Source organism: Acomys russatus, chromosome X (genome assembly GCF_903995435.1).
Source record: "Acomys russatus chromosome X, mAcoRus1.1, whole genome shotgun sequence".
NCBI lineage: Eukaryota > Metazoa > Chordata > Mammalia > Rodentia > Muridae > Acomys > Acomys russatus.
The window spans coordinates 108,324,876-108,343,049 of record NC_067169.1 but is presented as its reverse complement, the minus strand read 5'-3'; the positions used below and the strand labels follow the sequence as shown (position 1 = coordinate 108,343,049).

Here is an 18,174-nt window from a genome sequence, read left to right as displayed (position 1 = left end):
TATGCGCCCCTTGCATTACTTGATTGTATGTTTGCAATAAGGTAGACTCCGAGTGAGAGTGAAATTTCCAGGTACTTGGGGTGGCTTCCCACTAACTCACCAGATAATTTGAGACTCCCACAGCGAACTGATCTTGTAGATAATAAAGTGGCTAGTCATAGTTTAGGCCATGAATCTTCCTGACTGAAGATGTGAGCTGCCTCAAACTCCTGCTGCCACGTATCCCCTGCCATGATGAACCACAGCCCCAAACTGTGGCCAAAAAGAAACCTCTCTTTCTTTAAGTTACTTTTCTCATGTATTTTGTTGAGGCAACAAGAAAGGTAATGAAGGGCTGGGCCTGCAGCCGATTGGTAGAGCCCCTGCCTAACATGCCTAACACCCTAAATTCAATGCCCAGGACTGGGGGCAGGGAACCATTGGCTTAAGGTTGTCTTGATAATACTTTATTTTGTAACTAAAATAAAGAAAAGTAACAAATACTCGATCTCAAAGAAAAAAAAATAAACAAACAACAAAAAGGCCTAGAGATGATAGCCATCTTCAAGGCAAGGAGGGAGGGTCTAGAACAAATCTTCAATTCCATGTCCCTCATGAAGGCCCAGCTCTGCTGCTGGTATCTCTGTTTACCAATGTGAAGCAATCTTAAAAAAAAAAAAAAGAATGTGAGGCAATAAATGTTCATTTACTACTGACCCCTGTTTGTGAAACTAAATTACAGCATCACAAGCAAACAAATACTGGGCTATAGCTATCTAACAGAGAAAGTTGAAAACGTAAACGTTAAGCCATCTTGAAAACAAACAATTACAAGAGGTATTTATAGCCCTTTGCAGAGGCACTTGTATGAAGCACATTTGGAAGAGCTCAAAGGTCTCTCAAGGATTTGATTCTAGTATGCAAGCTACCTCTCCAGTTAACCAAGATTATGTTTTTATCAAGTGGAACATGTTTGGAAACATGTCTGACAATACCTTAAAATACCATTAATATTCATTTACTATCTTGGCCAATCTATCTCCTTTCTTGTGGATGATATCATGAATAATATTTTAATTTCATTTTAAAGATTTGGCACTTTCAGTCAGCCATCTTGGCTGTGGTAAATGTCATTTTTATGCAACAGAGTCTTGAAATTTTTCCCAGTATATTTTTCCCAATTAGAGGCTTATCATTGACAGTGAACAATAATATTATTTAATTCTTCGAAGGTTTCTCCTTTGTGAATGATTACAGAAGCAATTATCGTGGTTAAAGCTGCTTGTTTAGGATGGTTGTTAGTTAAAACATGTGATTCTTGTTCCTTCTACTTTGAAAAATATATATATATCCTTCACTTTGTCCATTTCTCACGGTATTTTGGTTGAGGTAAAAAAAATATTTCAAAATAGTTTGAGCTCAAACTCAGATAATGCCATGTAACTGTCCATATGACTACTACTGTATTTTTGTGTCAGTAATTTTACATAATGGCAATCAATGAAGCCATCTGAATAGCTTTGATATCTTTATCTTCTGTAAATATAAATATATGGTGGCATACCCTATGTGCCAATACCTATGTTTTCTTTGGAGGGGGGATGATTGGTTGGTTGTTTTTTTTGTTGTTCATTTTGGGGTGTTAGGGCTTTAATTTTCGTTTTCATTTTGTTTGTTTGTTTGTTTGATTGATTGTTTTTGGAAATACAGTTTTTCTGAGTAGCCCTGGGTGTCCTGGAATTCACTCTGTAGACCAGGTTGGCCTGGAACTTGATCTGCCTTGCTGTTACTCCCAAGTGCTGGGATTCAAAGTGTGTGTCACCACCACCTGGATTTAGTTTCACTTCTTGTTTTTTGTCACTGTTTTGCTTCATTTTTTGAGACAGGATCTATGTATCCCTGACTGACTAGATAAGCTACATACACCAGGCTGGCCTTGAACTCATAGAAACCTGCCTATCCCTGCCTCCCAAATGCTGGGATGGAAGACATCTGTCGCTGCGCCTGGCTGGTATCATTCTTTATCTATAAATAAACTCAAAAGGTCTATACAGTATATAGATGGTTTTGCTTCTATACCTGTATGTAAGGAAACTGGGTTTTTTTTTCCATGTAAAAAGTAGCAATGGACTTCTGTTCCAAAACCCACAAAAGACAGCAGCAGTGCTTTACAGAAGGCCAGATAGCAAACTCAGGAAGACTTAAATGTGATTTTGTTTGGTTTGTAATTGTGCTTCGTGATGGAGCTTGAGCACAGGGCCTGGCATATATTAATTCCATGCCCTATCATTAAGGTGCACTCTCAGCAAGTGTTCTTTTAATACAATGTGGGGTGTTTTGTTTGCTTATGTTTGTTTTTATACAGTATAGAGAACTATTAAGTTAAAGTCGTCATATGTTTTGATATTACTATTTTTTAGATTTTGTTTTTTTTTTTCTGAGGCAAGCTTTCTCTGTATATCCCTGGATGTCCTGGAACTTGCTCTGTAGACCAGGCTAGGCTCAAACTCAGAGCTCTGCCTGCCTCTGCCTCCCAAGTACTGGAATTAAAGGTTTTAGATTTATTTTTATTACTATGTATGTGTGTTTGTGTGAGTATGCACACATGAGTTCAGGTGCCCACAGAGACAGGTGACTGTGAGCTGCCTAATTTAGGTTCTCTGGAAGAGTTGTATGTCCTATGAAACACTAAGCCATCTCTCTAGCCTCGTTATTACTATTATAGCCCTTAGATAAATGGATATTTATTGGCTATTGGTCTAATAAAAGACTCAATAAACAAACCATGATGATACCCATGTCATTATACCAGTATTAGTTTCTAAAGAAAAAGGTCAGTGGGATCGTGGATATTGAATGCTCGGAAATATTTGTGATAAACAACTATGACACCAATCTTTATTCTTATACATAAATATTCTTTTGCCTTGAAAAGTATTCAGGCATTGAAATATACTAATATCTAACCTAGCCCTGGCCCACTTACATCATACCTCAGGCTATGTCAGAATAGCTTGCTTAGGGCATAACAAGGCAGTGAAGGTGTGGCCCCAGCATGCCTCCCTGGGGCAGCTCAGTCCCTAAAGAAGAGCCAAAAGGAATACACCAACATACATCTTTGTGAAGAGGCTCATTTTAGAGAGTTAACAACATTCTTCCATCAGCCAGGTAAGCAGTCCCATTTGACATCAATTAAGGCACACAGAAGGAGGCAGACCAAGCTGACTGTGTAGAAGGGAATGGGAGGTTCAGTATGAGGGATACAGACAACAAGCAGCAAAGTGGAGTCGCCAAGCCAGGATTTAGGGGTGACATTTCCCAGAATGTTCTTTATGTATTATTCATGTGTTGGTTGATTGTTTTTCCACCAAAGAGAATTCAAGACAACTGGAAAGGATTCATTCAATACTAGCACATTTTAAATAAAGGAAGGTAAAGGGATAAAGGTACTAAGCATGAATTGTGGTGAATAAGTAAAAGAAGGAGTTTAGTTCTAGGGCCTAAACTCACTCTAGAAGCAAAGGGAAGAATTTAAACTAGGGGCTGGAAGAAAGCTTCAAAGTGATCATGGACCAGGACTTTGAAAGGTAAGTGTCATTTTCTTGGGTGAGGATGAAGTAACTATCATTTCAGATAGAGGGAGGGTAGTAGTTCCTACACTGGGCCCTAAGTCTCTGCAACAGAGATAAAGAGATAGGTAAGACCGAGGATGGGGCAGACAAGTTACAAGTAATACAGGACTTAGCTGAAAGGCTGCTAAGGTACTGTAAGTGAGCTTCCCAATAACTCAGCACTTTCCCCAAAGGTTCCAAAGAAAACACAATTTAATTTGAGAGGATATTTAGAGAGAATGTTGGCTGACAGGGTAAATGGTGTGTTTTAATGTGACCATACATTGGAAAAAGTTAGGTTATTGGAACATGAGTCTATGACATCACAATAGTAGCATGGAGTCTGAGTGGAGACAGTTGAGGATGAGAGAGAATGGGACCAAGAGATAATGCAGGGACTTCCTAGTTAAATAGTCATCCACAGGAAGCAATTCAAGAGGTGAGGCAGACATTATCTTACATTACAACACATGTCACCAGAGAGTACTTTGAACTGGATGAAGGGACCTATGTGAAGAAGCCATGATATCTCTGGGACCTTGATAGTCCTTGTAGCAAAACATTCTTATTAATGGAAGGGAATACAGGCCAATAGACACTCCAAGGCAATGTGCTTAATTACCGTGGGGATTGTGTCATTAAAATAGTGTCCCAGAAAAGTATTTTCCCTCCAAAGCACCATATATACACTGTACTCTAAAAAAGTGAGCAAACTGTATCTGATGCAATTATACATGTTTCTAATAAAGTATTCATTCACATTTTAGGTAAAGATAAAACCATAAACTGCCTAAAAAGCTATAGGAAGGAGGAGTCCCGGAACCCAGAAAGTGAAGTGTTGAAAGTCTCTTTTAAGGTATGTCACTGGGGAATGCAAGCCGGTGGCTGTCTTCCTCCTTAATCAAAACCACTCTAGAAGTAGCCAGTGTTCTCACACATTTTACCACAAAATGCCAAATCACATGGTGACAACATGGAAAGAGATAGCATTCCCTGGACATAAAACTTCCTCACCAAATTTTGAAATTGCACAGACACTACAAGAGAGATTTATAGACTTCCATAAGTCACCATTTACAAAATTAATATCACATTTAGTAAATAACCTGCATATTACTATTGACATTGCAGCTCAAGTTTGATCACGGGGACATATAGAATCCTCATTGTCCCAATATTCTCATTGGTGGAAGGTGAGCCAATAGCTATCTAAGTTCAAAATGACATCACCTGTTACCACCAATAGCAGTCTAGCTTTATAATTCCATGACCTGTTACCACCAATATCTGCCTAGTTTCATAATGCCATCATCTAGCTTAGTACCACAGAACTCCAAATCATAATGTTTTCATGAAGACTGCAGGCATGCTTGGAAACTATAGTATTTGTAGTATTACACCTCTATAAAAGCATCTGAATTTCCATCTATGAGATTAGAGGCTTGAGGTTTGATGAATTCATCTTTCACATTACTCTTTATACACATACACCTCTTTACAAGATGCCCTGTGTGTGGCTGAAGACACACTTAGAAAAAAGACACAAAACTTCCGTTGTGAGGCATATGTGGCCTCTATACCAAGGTTTCCCATTAGAAGAATGTGGCCAGTAGCTGTCATCCTGCTTAGTCAAAACCATTGGCTCAAAGGCCAGCCACCACGTTGTTTTCTCATCAAAACCCATACTTACATGTTTAATCATTAGTATGAGTGGAAGAATGTAACTACTGCCCTCTCAATGACATCTGTATTCTACATACAACATACACTAATCTATGGTACAAAATTCTGAGGGCTACTGATGTCATCAATCACATATCAAGTGCAATTTGAAGATATTGCTTACTATTTGACTATGAAGAAATTGATGAAACTAAAGGAATCCATGGAGAGAGGGAGGAGAGAGGAAGAGAGGGGGAGGGAGGGGAGAGAGGGAGGAGGAGGGAGAGGGGAGGAGGAAAGGAGAAGGGGAGGAGGGAGGGAGGGGGAGGAGGGAGGGAGGGGAAGGAGATGAAGGGAGGGGAGGAGGGAGGGGAGGAGGGGAGGGAGGGAAGGGAGAGGACGAGGGAAGGGAGGGGAGGAGGGAAGGGAGAAGGGAGGGAAGGGGTGGAGTGAGGGAGGGGAAGGATATGGAGGGAGGGAGGGGAAGGATATGGAGGGAGGGGAGGAGGAGGGGAGAAGGGAGGGGGAAGAAGGGGAAGGTAAAAAAGAAGGAGAGGAAAGGGAAAGGAGAGGGGGAATGTGTTGCCTCCATTAAGAACCGTTGCCTCATTTCTGAGATGAAGGTGGGAGGTAGGGGGGTGCCCCCTTATTGAAGCTTTCTCATTGGTGAAAGGTGAACCAATGGCTGTCCTTCTTCATAATGATGTCATCTGTCACCATAATAAATACAGAAGTGTTCATTAAGACTGATAGGAATGGTCCTAGAATGGTATTTTCCCCATAAAACACAATACCCATACCATGTACTCTACCATGGGAAATAGTAATAGATTATGGGCTGGAGACATGGTTTAGCAGTTGAGAGTACTACTGTTCATCCAGAGATCCTGAGTTCAATTCCCAGCACCCACGTAATATAATATAAATATATTTTATATTTAATATATAAATATATATAAATAAATAAATAAACCTTTAAAAATATATTAAAAATAGAATATTAGAAGCATAATCTTTGGCACTACTTTTCAGGTGTTGGCACAGTGTACATTGAGAGTGGCTTCTTTGTTGTGTCTCACTGAGAGTTGCCCTCTGCTCTCCTCAATCCGGCCAGCTCTTTGACTAACCATCATGTTTACTTCTCAGAACAAAGCATAGACTCTGAAACCATGAAGAGGGATCAGATTAGTCTCAGTGGGTAACGGTCTCATGACTTTGGTACCTCACCAGCTCACTCAATTAAGAGTTATAAATGTCATCACTTCTATATCTAATGTTTAAAATTTGCTTGCATATTACAATCCACTTTTGAACACAAGGATACTAAGATGCTGAGGGCACTTATGGAAGACAGGAGCCACAGAAGCCACCTTTAGAATCTTGAACTCTTTAAACCCATTGGTGGAAAAACCGACCAATAGATAACCTCCTTTGTGATGACATCACCTGTTACCATTATAGATAGAGACCAAATTAATAGCACTACACATAAGGCTGCCACCTTTAATCTCAGCACTCAGGAAGCAGAGGCAGGAAGATCCTTGTGAGTTTAATGCCAGACTGTTCAACAAACAGGCCATGGCTGCTACACAGAGAAATCCTGTCTCAGAAAAAGAAAGAAAGAAAGAAAGAAAGAAAGAAAGAAAGAAAGAAAGAAAGAAAGAAAAGGCAGATCTCTGTAAGATTGATGTAACCTGGTCTACAGAGCAAAATACAAGATAGCCAGTGCTACACAGAGAAACCCTGCCTCAAAAAACAAAACAACAACAACAACAAAACCTCAAAGATTGAAAGATGGCAAAAGTCAGAGAACCATGAAGTCTGCTGTGAAATTGTCTCTCCTAGAAATGACAGGGATATTTCAACCATGATATTCTAACAATATGGCTGCCCAAACAAGAACAACACCAATAGACATGCTAATCTGGAAGGGGTAAATCTCATGACTTCCTGTCACTAGATAAAATATATAAAAGCTACTAGAGAAAGTTGAGAATGGGCTAACAGTCTTTCCCAGGGATGAGCTCCTTAACTGGTTACCTAAGAGAAAGTGGTCAACCTTAAAATCATATACAAATTAGTAACACTAGATGCACTTAACATTTTGTATTTATATATTTATGCATTTTGTATTATAATAATAACAAAGAAAAAAGAAGCCAATGATGGGCTGGGGGTACATGGGAGGGATTAGAGAGAGGAAAGGGAAGGGAGGAATTTATATAATAATGTAATTTGAATTTGAAAACTATATATTTTAAAAGTTGACAATACTCTTGGGTACTCTCCAAAAACTGATGGCTAAGACCCTGTTGTCATTCTTGACTGACAGAAGATGAAGAGATCAAGCTGATACCTTGAACTTTCATCCTTACTGGCTAGATTTCATAGTGCTGAAGGGTGCTATGCATGCTACCAGAGGAAAAAAGTAATCATCAGTCTCACCTAGCTTTGGACCCTGCAAAACACAATAACACTTGGTCTGACAAGATATGTCCACTGATTCTATTGAGAAGCATGAATATTATGGGAGTAAACAATTGGTTCTAAGGCCTGGTACATGAAATGGAACCCTCTTAACAGGGTTAACAGGGCAAAGAAGTCATGATTAAGCCATGTACAGTGACATTCATCTTTATTCCCAGCACTTCTGAGTCAGGGGCAGGCAGATCTTTGTGATTCTGAGGCCAGCCTTGTCCACATAGCAAGTTCTAGGCTAGCCATGACTAAGTGAGACACTGTCTTTTAAAAAATAGATAGCTGGGCATAGTGGTGTATGCCTGTAATCTCTGCACTCAGAGAGGTAGAGGCAGGTGGATCTCTGTGAGCTTGAGGCCAGCCTGGTCTACAGAGTGAGTCCAGGATAGCCAAGGCTACCCTGCCTTGAAAAAAGGAAAACTAAATAAATAAATAAATAAATAATAAAATTAAAATAAATAACATAAATATTTGATGATTACTTATACACTGCCATAAATGTTCAGCATATGATTACCTCAAAGACAATGAAAACGAGTTTTCCTATTAGTGGAAATTGGGCCAATCCCTAGCCTTCTCCCTGATTGCATTTTCTGTCACCACTTTCAATAGACTACTTTAATACCACAGAACTCCAAATACTGAGGTTTGACATTGAGAGACACAGGTAAGTGAGAATAATGGACTTTCCCAGATAACGCCTTCATACCAATACTCCACACTCACCCAAGATGAGAGAATAGAGAAACTCAGAGGTCACTCTAATGTTACTCCACATATATCTGTGCAAAGTACTTTAATTGCCCAAAGGGACCCCAAGAGGCCAATATGCCTCTATTTTGAGGAGGTAGTGGCTTTCCAGTTACCTTTCCCCATAGAAGAAAGTGGCCCTATGCTCCTACTTCTATGGCTTATTTTTGGAAGTGTTTTCATTGGTGGAAGATGGTCCAGGGGCTTGCCTTCTTCATAATGACATCATCTGTCACCACAAAAAAATATGTACTTCTTTATCATAGGATCTACCACTAATATTGATAGGGTTTGGGCCAGGCATGGTAGCATAAGCCCTTTAATCCCAGAACTTGGGAAGCAGAACCAGGTGAACCTCTGTGAGTTCAAGGCTAGCATGGTCTATATAATGAGTTCCAGGACAGCCATAACAACATATAGAGACCCTATCTCAAGAAAAAAATAATATTCATGGGATTTGTCATATTTTCTAGGAATACTATTAGTCTTAATGTTAATGAAGAAAGCATTATCCATTTATGACATCTGTACCTCCATAGAGATCAGTCATCCATTAATACAAATTTAGAATGTGTAAAACGTCATTACTTCCATAAATAATATGAATGTTCAAACAACATATAAAATAAACTAGAGAAGACAGCACATATTAACTCCAGAGGTTACAGGGTCCCAGTGAGCTGGGTATGGCAGCACAAGCCTTTGATTCCACCACTTAGGAAGAACAGATAGCTGGATCTCTGTGAATTTGAAGTCAGCTTGATCTACATAGTGAGTTCCAGACATCCAGGACTACACAGAGACCCTGTCTCAAAAAAAAAAAAAAAAAAAAAAAAAAAAGAAATGTAATGAAATGAAAAATAAACAAAAAAACCTAGGGGAAGAGTGGAGTGATGAACAGCCAAAACTGTCCCAAGTCTCCAAAGGCCGTGCCTCTTGTTTTTGGTTCACATTTATACCTCCTCTCAGACTTTGTTCAAGGATGTTTTTCAGCTGGTTAACAGCCAATCTCCTGCACATGGTGGTTCAACTTTTTTATCTATTTTTAATATATTTTATTAATTTATTCATATTACATCTTAATTGTTAGCTCATCCCTTGTATCCTTCCATTCCTCCCTCCCTCCCATTTTCCTCTTACTCCTTTCCCCTGTGACTGTGACTGAGGGGGACCTCCTCCCCTTGTATATGCTCATATGATATCAAGTCTCTTCTTGGTAGCCTGCTATCCTTCCTCTGAGTGCCACCAGACCTCCCCATCCAGGGGATGTGGTCAAATATGGGGCACCAGAGTTTGTGTGAAAGTCAGACCCCACTTTCCACTCAACTGTGAAAAATGTCCTGTCCATTGGGTAGACCTGGGTAGGGGTTTGAAGTTTACTGCACATATTGTACTTGGCTAGTACCATAGTTTGAGCTGGACCCCTGGGCCTAGATCCACCCATCATAATGTTCTTCTTGTAGGTTTCTATGACACTCTGGATCCTTCTATTTCCCCATCTCCCTTGATTCGCTTACCTAGAGTCCCAATAGGATGTTCTCCCCTCTGTCCCACTTTCCTGATAAGTAAAGACTTTCATGGGACATGCCCCTTGGGCTAGTGTCCAGATACAAGTGAGTATGTACCATTTGACTCTTTCTGTTTCTGGGTTAGCTCACTCATTATGATCATTTCTAGTTCAATCCATTTGTCCACAAATTTCTGGAATTCCTTGTTTTTAATAGCTGAGTAGTATTCCATAGTGTATATGTACCACAGTTTCTTTATCCATTCTTCTACTGAGGAACACTTAGGCTGTTTCCATTTTCAGCTATTATGAATAAGGCTGATATGAACTTGGTTGAGCAAATGTTCTTGTTGTGTGCTGGAGAATTTTCTGGGTATATTCCAAGGAGTGGAATAGCTGAGTCTTGAGGAAGCCCTATTCCCAGTTTTCTGAGATAGCGCCAGATAAATTTCCAAAGTGGCTCTACTAGTTTGCACTCCCATCGGCAATGAAGGAGTGTTCCTCTCTCTCCACATCCTCACCAGCATGTGGTGTCACTTGAATTTTTGATCTTAGCCACTCTGATAAGTGTAAGATGGAATCTCAGAGTTGTTTTGATTTCCATTTCCCTGATGACTAAGGAGGTTGAGCATTTCTTTAAGTGTTTCTCAGCCTTTTGATATTCCTCTGTTGAGAATTCTCTGTTTAGTTCTGAGCCCCATTTCTCAATTTGGTTATTTGGTTTGGTGGTGTTTAATTTCTTGAGTTCTTTATATACTTTGGATATTAGACCTTTGTCAGACGTAGGGTTGGTGAAGATCTTTTCCCAGTCTGTAGGCTGTCGCTTGGTTCTGTTGACAGTATCTCCTGCCATACAGAAGCTTCTCAGCCTCATAAGATCCCATTTATTAATTGTTGACATTAAGGCCTGGGCTGTTGGTGTTCTGTTCAGGAAGTTGTCTCCTATGCTAATATGTTCCAGGCTCTTTCCCACTTTTTCTTCTAACTGATTTAGTGTCTCTGATTTTATGTTGAGGTCTTTGATCCACTTGGACTTGAGTTTTGTGCAAGGTGACAAATATGGGTCCAATTGCATTTTTTTACACGTAGACATCCAGTTAGACCAGCACCATTTATTGAAGATGCTATCTCTTTTCCATTGAATAGATTCGGCTTCTTTGTCAAAAATCCACCATATGTGTGTGGATTCATATCTGGGTCTTTGATTCGATTCCACTGATCAACCAGCCTGTTGCTGTGCCAGTACCATGCTGTTTTAATTATTGTTGCTTTATAGTACAGCTTGAGATCAGGTATGGAGATTCCTCTGGAGGATCTTTTATTGTACAAGATTGTTTTAGCTATTCTGGGTTTTTTCTTTTTTTATAGGAAGTTGAGAATTGAACTTTCAATGTCTTTTTAAAATTGTGTAGGTATTTTGATAGGGATTGCATTGAATCTGTAAATTGCTTTTGGTAAGATGGCCATTTTTACTATATTAATTCTCCCGATCCACGAGCAAGAAAGATCACTCCATGTTCTCATGTCATCTTCAATCTCTTTCTTTAGAGTTTTGAATTTTTTTTTCAAACAAGTTCTTCACTTGCTTGGTTAGAGTAACTGCTAAATATTTTATATTGCTTGTGGCTAATGTGAAGGGTGTGGCTTTCCTAAGTTCATCCTCTGCAAGCTTGTCATTTGTATATAGGAAGGTTACTGACTTTTCTGAGTTAATTTTGTATCCAGCCAATTTGCTGAAGGTGTTTATCAGCTGTAGTAGTTCTCCAGTGGAAATTTGGGGGTCACTTATGTACACTATCATATCATCTGCAAATAGGGATAATTTGACTTCCTCCTTTCCCATTTGGATCCCCTTGATCTCCTTTTGTTGTCTTATTGCTCTGGCTAGAACTTCCAGTACTATGTTGAAGAGATATGGAGAGAGTGGGCAGCCTTGCCTTGTTCCTGATTTTAGAGGAATTTCCTTGAGTATCTCACCATTTAATTTGATTTTGGCTATTGGCTTGTTGTATATACCATTAATTATGTTGAGGTATGCTTTCTCTGCATCTAAGAAGATGATCATGTGGTTTTTTTTATTTTCAGTTTGTTTATATGGTGGATTACATTGATGGATTTTTGTATATTAAACCATCCCTGCATGCCTGGAATGAAGCCTACCTGGTCATGGTGAATGATGTCTTTGATGTGTTCTTGTATTCATTTTGCAAGTATTTTATTGAGTATTTTCGTGTCAATGTTCATACGAGAAATTGGTCTGAAATTCTCTTTCTTTGTTGGGTCTTTGTGAGGTTTAGGTATCAATGTGACTATGGCCTCATAGAATGAATTTGGTAATGTTCCATCCATTTCTATCTTTTGGAGTAGCTTGTAGAGTATCGGTATTAGCACATCCTTGAAGGTCTGGTAGAATTAAAAAAAATAGGGAATGCTTCACGAATTTGCATGTCATCCTTGCACAGGGGCCATGCTAATCTTCTCTGTATAGTTCCAATTTTAGTATATGTGCTGCCAAAGCGAGCACTGTGGTTCAGCTTTTAAGGGGATAAATATCACCGGCTCTCTCACAAGTCTTTTTCTCATCCCCCATTAGTGATCTAAACAAAAACCATGTTTATCTCTCCTTCAGGAAGGTGGACAACATGAGCTCATTACCTAGTGTCCTCTCATATAAGTGAGTGGATTCTTAGCAGGAAAAAGCTAACTCTATTGTGAGGCATTGGTGGGAACTTACGTCATAGTTTACTTAGGCCTCAGTATCATCAAGCCATCATACTTGACTCCTATCCCAGTACCTCTTACCATTGACTCAGGTAACTCTGGATGCTTTAAGCCCTCCCTCCCCTTAAATGCAGTGCTTCCTACAAGAGGAAGGAGTTCATTGGGCTGCAGAAGCCACATCTGAGTAAACCTATCTGACCAACACTCTGGCTAAGGGACCCATAGATTAGAAAACCCATTCTGTGTATATGGTGTTGAAGGGCTTGCAAACCCAAAGATTCTCATTGATGGAATCTGAGCCAATGGGTAGCTTCTTCTCTAAGAATAGTTTTCTCTCTCTGTCACCCATAGGTGGGCTTTGTGTCAGACAGAAAGGTAAAAAGGTCTCTCTCCCATTACCACTCTCTTGAGTATAGAAAAAGCATATAAGGTTTTTTTTTTTTTAAGAAAGCATTTAAAAGCTCATAATCTTGAGACATTAAGTGCAAAATGTCACTGAGAATTTGTGGAATAGGATGCTTATTGTGAAAAATGGAAAAGATATTAAAGTCTCTTGGTATAATTATATAAAAATATATAATGCGCTACCTATATAATTTGCATATTTCATGAACATATAATATTAACTAGCAGTGGCATTGCAAATTAGAATATGTATGGGCCTTCTCCTGACCCCACTGGGATCTTTTGAAACTGATTTTAATTTGCTTTCAGTATATATATGAATTGGGCCATGGTTGCTATGGAGATCTTAAAGCTCATCCAAACTTCTGTGTGGTTATGTCTGAAATTATGTCTTTGGGGAGATTCACATTAGAAGAATGAGGGCTGTGGGTGTCTGCCTCTCAAGGTTCCACTTGTTAGCAGCTGCTATCATCTACTGAACTAGAAAGACTCATAGATTCCCAAGCCTAATAGATGATTATATTTCATAGTAGATCTTTTATCCTGTCAACCATCCTGAATAACACACCAAATTAATTTGGGGGCATAAATGGATGTGCTTTTTAGGAGAATTTGGCTCTATTTTCAGCTGTGAATTATGCATTAGTAGGAATTATTTGGACAGCATTCATCATCATTTCCGAAGTTAATGAAATTCCATTACACTTTGGTACATTTTCATTTCACCCTGTGGTAAATTAATTCTCCCTCATTCTTCCTATCTGTCTCTGTCTCCAATTCCCCTTTTGCATCATTTACAACAGTTACAAACTGGAAACATGGAGAGGCTTCATAATTCAGATAAGTTAAATATGGGCCAGGAAAGCAGATGTTACTGATTTTGTCAATAATGATGTATTCTGTAACTGGTGCCAAGAAATCAGAGCTGGTCAAGGTTGATTCTGAAGAGTTGACCTGGGCTACTACTTAGAAGACTAGACCCCCCCCCCCCACACACACACACGTTGACACTGTTCACACTGGTGAGCTGTCAGCTGCCACCTCTGCAGCAACAGCAGCAGCACATGTCCCAGGTGGGATGTTGAAAGGACTTACTTGACTTAGCAAGAAAGCACCTTGGACAGATGAAAGCACCAGCCAGGAAAGAAGCAAGCCTGGAGCTGTCCTCCAGTGATGAGTACCTCTGGTTATTGTCAGCCTAGTCCTTCCTGACCCCATCCTGTGTCCAAACCTAATATTGATTGCCTGGATCCTGCTCTCATGGGTCCTCTGCCCAATAAGTAAACAAATGTCTTTTGTCTAGCTTCTTAAGAACAGACCAAAGTGCATCCAGGAAGCTGGGTTTGGCCCTGCTCTCATAGATGGCTCTGTATGTTTCCAGACTCTTTTTCCAGATAATAGGTTAGTGGTTGAAAGGGAGTTCTGCCTCTAAACACAAAAAGCACCAGCGTTTGAGTGCTTTGGAGTATACTTTGGGAACATTGCCGAGTTCTGTACCAAATTCATCAGTAGTTTCCACAGCATCAATGAAAATAACGTCTCTCACACAGACATAGTATGAGGAAGAAATGAGCGAAAGCATAGGGAAATATCAAGCACTGGGACTAACACTTGGTAAATGGCAGCTATTATGACCATTACTAGCCTATTCTAATGTTTCCTGACCACCGCCTGATTCTTTGCTCCTTTTCGCCTCTGTTTGCTTTTGTGCTTGCTTCCTGTTCATCCTCCACAGGGATTAGAGAACTAATGGCGGTCACTAAAGTATGACATATCCAGCCAGCCCCTCCCACCATACAGAAAGTTCAAGAAACACAGAGCTTCTTTCTACAGTCTTTAACTATTCAACAGGATGGAGAGAGAGAGAGAGAGAGAGAGAGAGAGAGAGACAGACAGACAGACAGACAGACAGACAGATAGACAGACAGACAGACAGACAGACAGACAGACAGACACAGGGGCAGAGAGAGGAGAGATGCTGGGAGAGGCTGAAAGAAATGGAGCAGTGTAGGTGGAGAGGTGGAGAGGGATAAAGATCTAAAGTCCCACAGAAGATGAGGTAGAACTACAGAAAAGAGGAAGATATTTTTCAGTGTTCAACAATCCTATTACACATGTAAGAACATATTATACTTTTTCTGCCTTCAGAAAGATTTGTGATTTATTGATAAATAAGGGTTTGAATCATTTACAGAAGGACAAGACTTTCAACTTCTCCCCTATCAATACCATACAAAAGCCATTTGTTTCCATAGATGAAAAAGTGTTCAATCAATTCTGTTAGAACAATTAGAAATGATCACTGTTGCAAAGATTTCTGGTTGGTGGTAGTTGGCCAAACTTCCCAGAATGAAATCAACCAGATGGCAATGGCATTGATTATACAAGCACTGGATTTTCCAGTTTTTAAAAAAATGGCTTCCCAATGAATAATTTAGACAAGTAATAACAACACAGACTCCTGGTTACACATAGCAGTCATCACTTTAGATTACTTTTCAGCTTAGTTTAGTTGCCTCGTGCAATACATGTATGTTTGTTCAGACTGTTCGATGATCTCTATTTCAATTAACTCCAGACACGTCCCCTTCAGAAGCAAAAAGTAGAAAGCATAGGTTTATTTTCCTGTATCAACTAGCCTGGAAGATACTCAGGTAAACATAGTCATGGCAACCCCTGTGTAGTAAACTGCCTGGAGCTCTTAAGCCTGCAGAGTGATTGGAGTCAGATGAAGATAAGAAGGGACCTTGATGGTAATTTATAGTTGCTGGGGAAAGACCGAGCAGGGAGGTACCCTATTCTTGATGAATGCAGAGGCCATTAATGAGGGGAAGCAATCAATATTGATTATGTAGGTACAGTAAATCCTATGATCACAAGCCTCCCTTTATCAGTTGTTCGGCAGGAGCCACTGATCCTGGGAAGCTTTCTAGAAACCTGCTAACGAAAAGGGGCAGTGTGGTGTTGACAATGCATACTTTTCTTCCCTGAAATATTTAATTCAGATAACAATCACGGAAGATAGCTGCTTTTTTTTTTTTCTGTTTTCTGTTTTCTTTCTTTCTTTTTTTTTTTTTTTTTTTTTTTTTTTTTTTTTTTTTTTTTTTTTTTTTAACCAAGCTTCAGGTTAAGATCAAGAACTTAAGTCTTTTCTTCACAAACCAAATTATACCACATTCCACCGCCCTTCTCTTGAAGACGTCTCATCTCACTAGGAATATATTAGAGGCTCATGTACGCTGTATCCTGGTCAGATTTGGATCCTATCCATTTTGTCTTTGTTTTAGCCCTTGTAATAGGTATACAATGGAATCTTACTGTGGCTTTAATCATGACTAAGTGTTGAGAACCTTTTCATCTGCCTGTTGGTTAGCAGTCTAACTGGTGTACAATAAGTGCTCCTACACAGGATTTTACATCATTTCCATTTGCGTCTTCCCCAAATGCATAATTTCAACAGAGGCTACCTGTTTTAAATTTCTCCAGTCACAAGCTTGGAGAACATGGTACTGTGGAGCAAGGGAAGAAAAGACATATGGGGGGGGTGGACTGCTCACATACCATATCATACAAGTGATCACCGACCTCTGGGAGGAAGAAGAGACATAATTCTGAAAAAATTTTTCAGTAATAGCTCCTTTGTGTTATACAACACACACACACACACACACACACACACACACACACACCACAGTTTCTTAAAACATTTTAGAGTGAAGGTAGATAGATTGATTTTTTTAATTTATCTGTTTTACATGTGTGAGATTTTTGCCTGCGTGTACATATTGCACAGTGCATATTATGCCTAGTGCCTAAAGATGTCAAAAGAGGACATTGGAATCCCTGGAACTGGAGCTATGAAAGGCTTTGAGCCACCATGCGGGTGCTGGGAATTGAGCCTACAAGTGCTCTTAGGTACTGAGCCATCTCTCCAGCCCCAAGTAAATAGATACAGTAGAAGCCAGGCCTTTAGTCCCAGCACTCGGGAGGCAGAGGCAGGCAGATCTCTGTGAGTTCAAGGCCATCTTGGTGTTTAAAGCAAGTTCCCAGGACAGCCAGGAGATACACATAGAAACCATGTCTCAAAAAACAAAAACAAACAAAAAGTCACTGAGTAACTGTTTATGTGTGCTCCATTATTACACACACACACATACATACATGCATGCATGCATGCATACATATGTGTGCTCCATTATTACACACACATACATACATGCATACATATATACATACAATATAGAATTAATACAAAATGAAATTAGAACTTTTACTATCATTACAATCATCCCTTGGCACTCAGAATTCAAGTCTCTAAAGCTTATTTTTTTTGTACTTCACACACACACACACACTTGAACACAATTGTAAAGTCCCTTTTGCTTTACCAAATTGCCTAAAATATGCCAAACGAAAGACTATACAACATGGGAGAATTTCATGACACGTGAGGCCTACTCTCAACTCCTGGAAAGGAACTCATGGTCTTCTTGTGTCTCGGGCTAAATTTAGAAGACAACTGAAAATTCTGCTTGTTATCCTCTGTACTCATCTTGGTGATCAGAGTCTAGATGTGGGACTCTTCCATTGTTCTTTAAGATTCTGTAAAACTTTTATATGCCCATTTTGCCTGCATGTATGTACATGCATCCCGTGTGTGCCCATAGAGGTCAAAAGAGGACATCAGATTCCTTGAAACTGGAACTACAGACAGTTCATGTGAATGTTGGAAATCAAGCCTAGGTCCCCTAGAAAAACAGCAAATGCTATTAACTACTAATCCATCTCTCCAACCACTCCATTCTGTTCAGTGGGACTTTTCTCTGGACACACACCCACCACGCCCACTAAACACAAGCTTCCTTTGAACCTAAGCTCACTTCCTCTTTCTTCCTAGTTCCTGTTCACCTATTATAAATTCTCCTGTTTATTAGTCTCTGCTTTATAACATCAGAAAAATGTTAAATTTATGTTAACCTATACTTTTGTCCAAGGTACCAAAAAAAAATGTCAAAGGAGGGGTGGAGCAAGAGAGAAATTATTTTGGTGCCTATTTTGTTA

The 18,174-nt window shown here is 39.6% G+C and overlaps 1 non-coding gene across 1 annotated transcript; it reads right to left on the bottom strand.

The window, feature by feature from the left end:
- Positions 1-12,404: 12,404 nt before the first annotated feature.
- Positions 12,405-12,511, bottom strand: LOC127186130 (U6 spliceosomal RNA). The gene has a single exon (XR_007830359.1). It is a non-coding gene; the product is annotated as a U6 spliceosomal RNA (small nuclear RNA).
- Between the last annotated feature and the right edge of the window lie 5,663 nt (positions 12,512-18,174).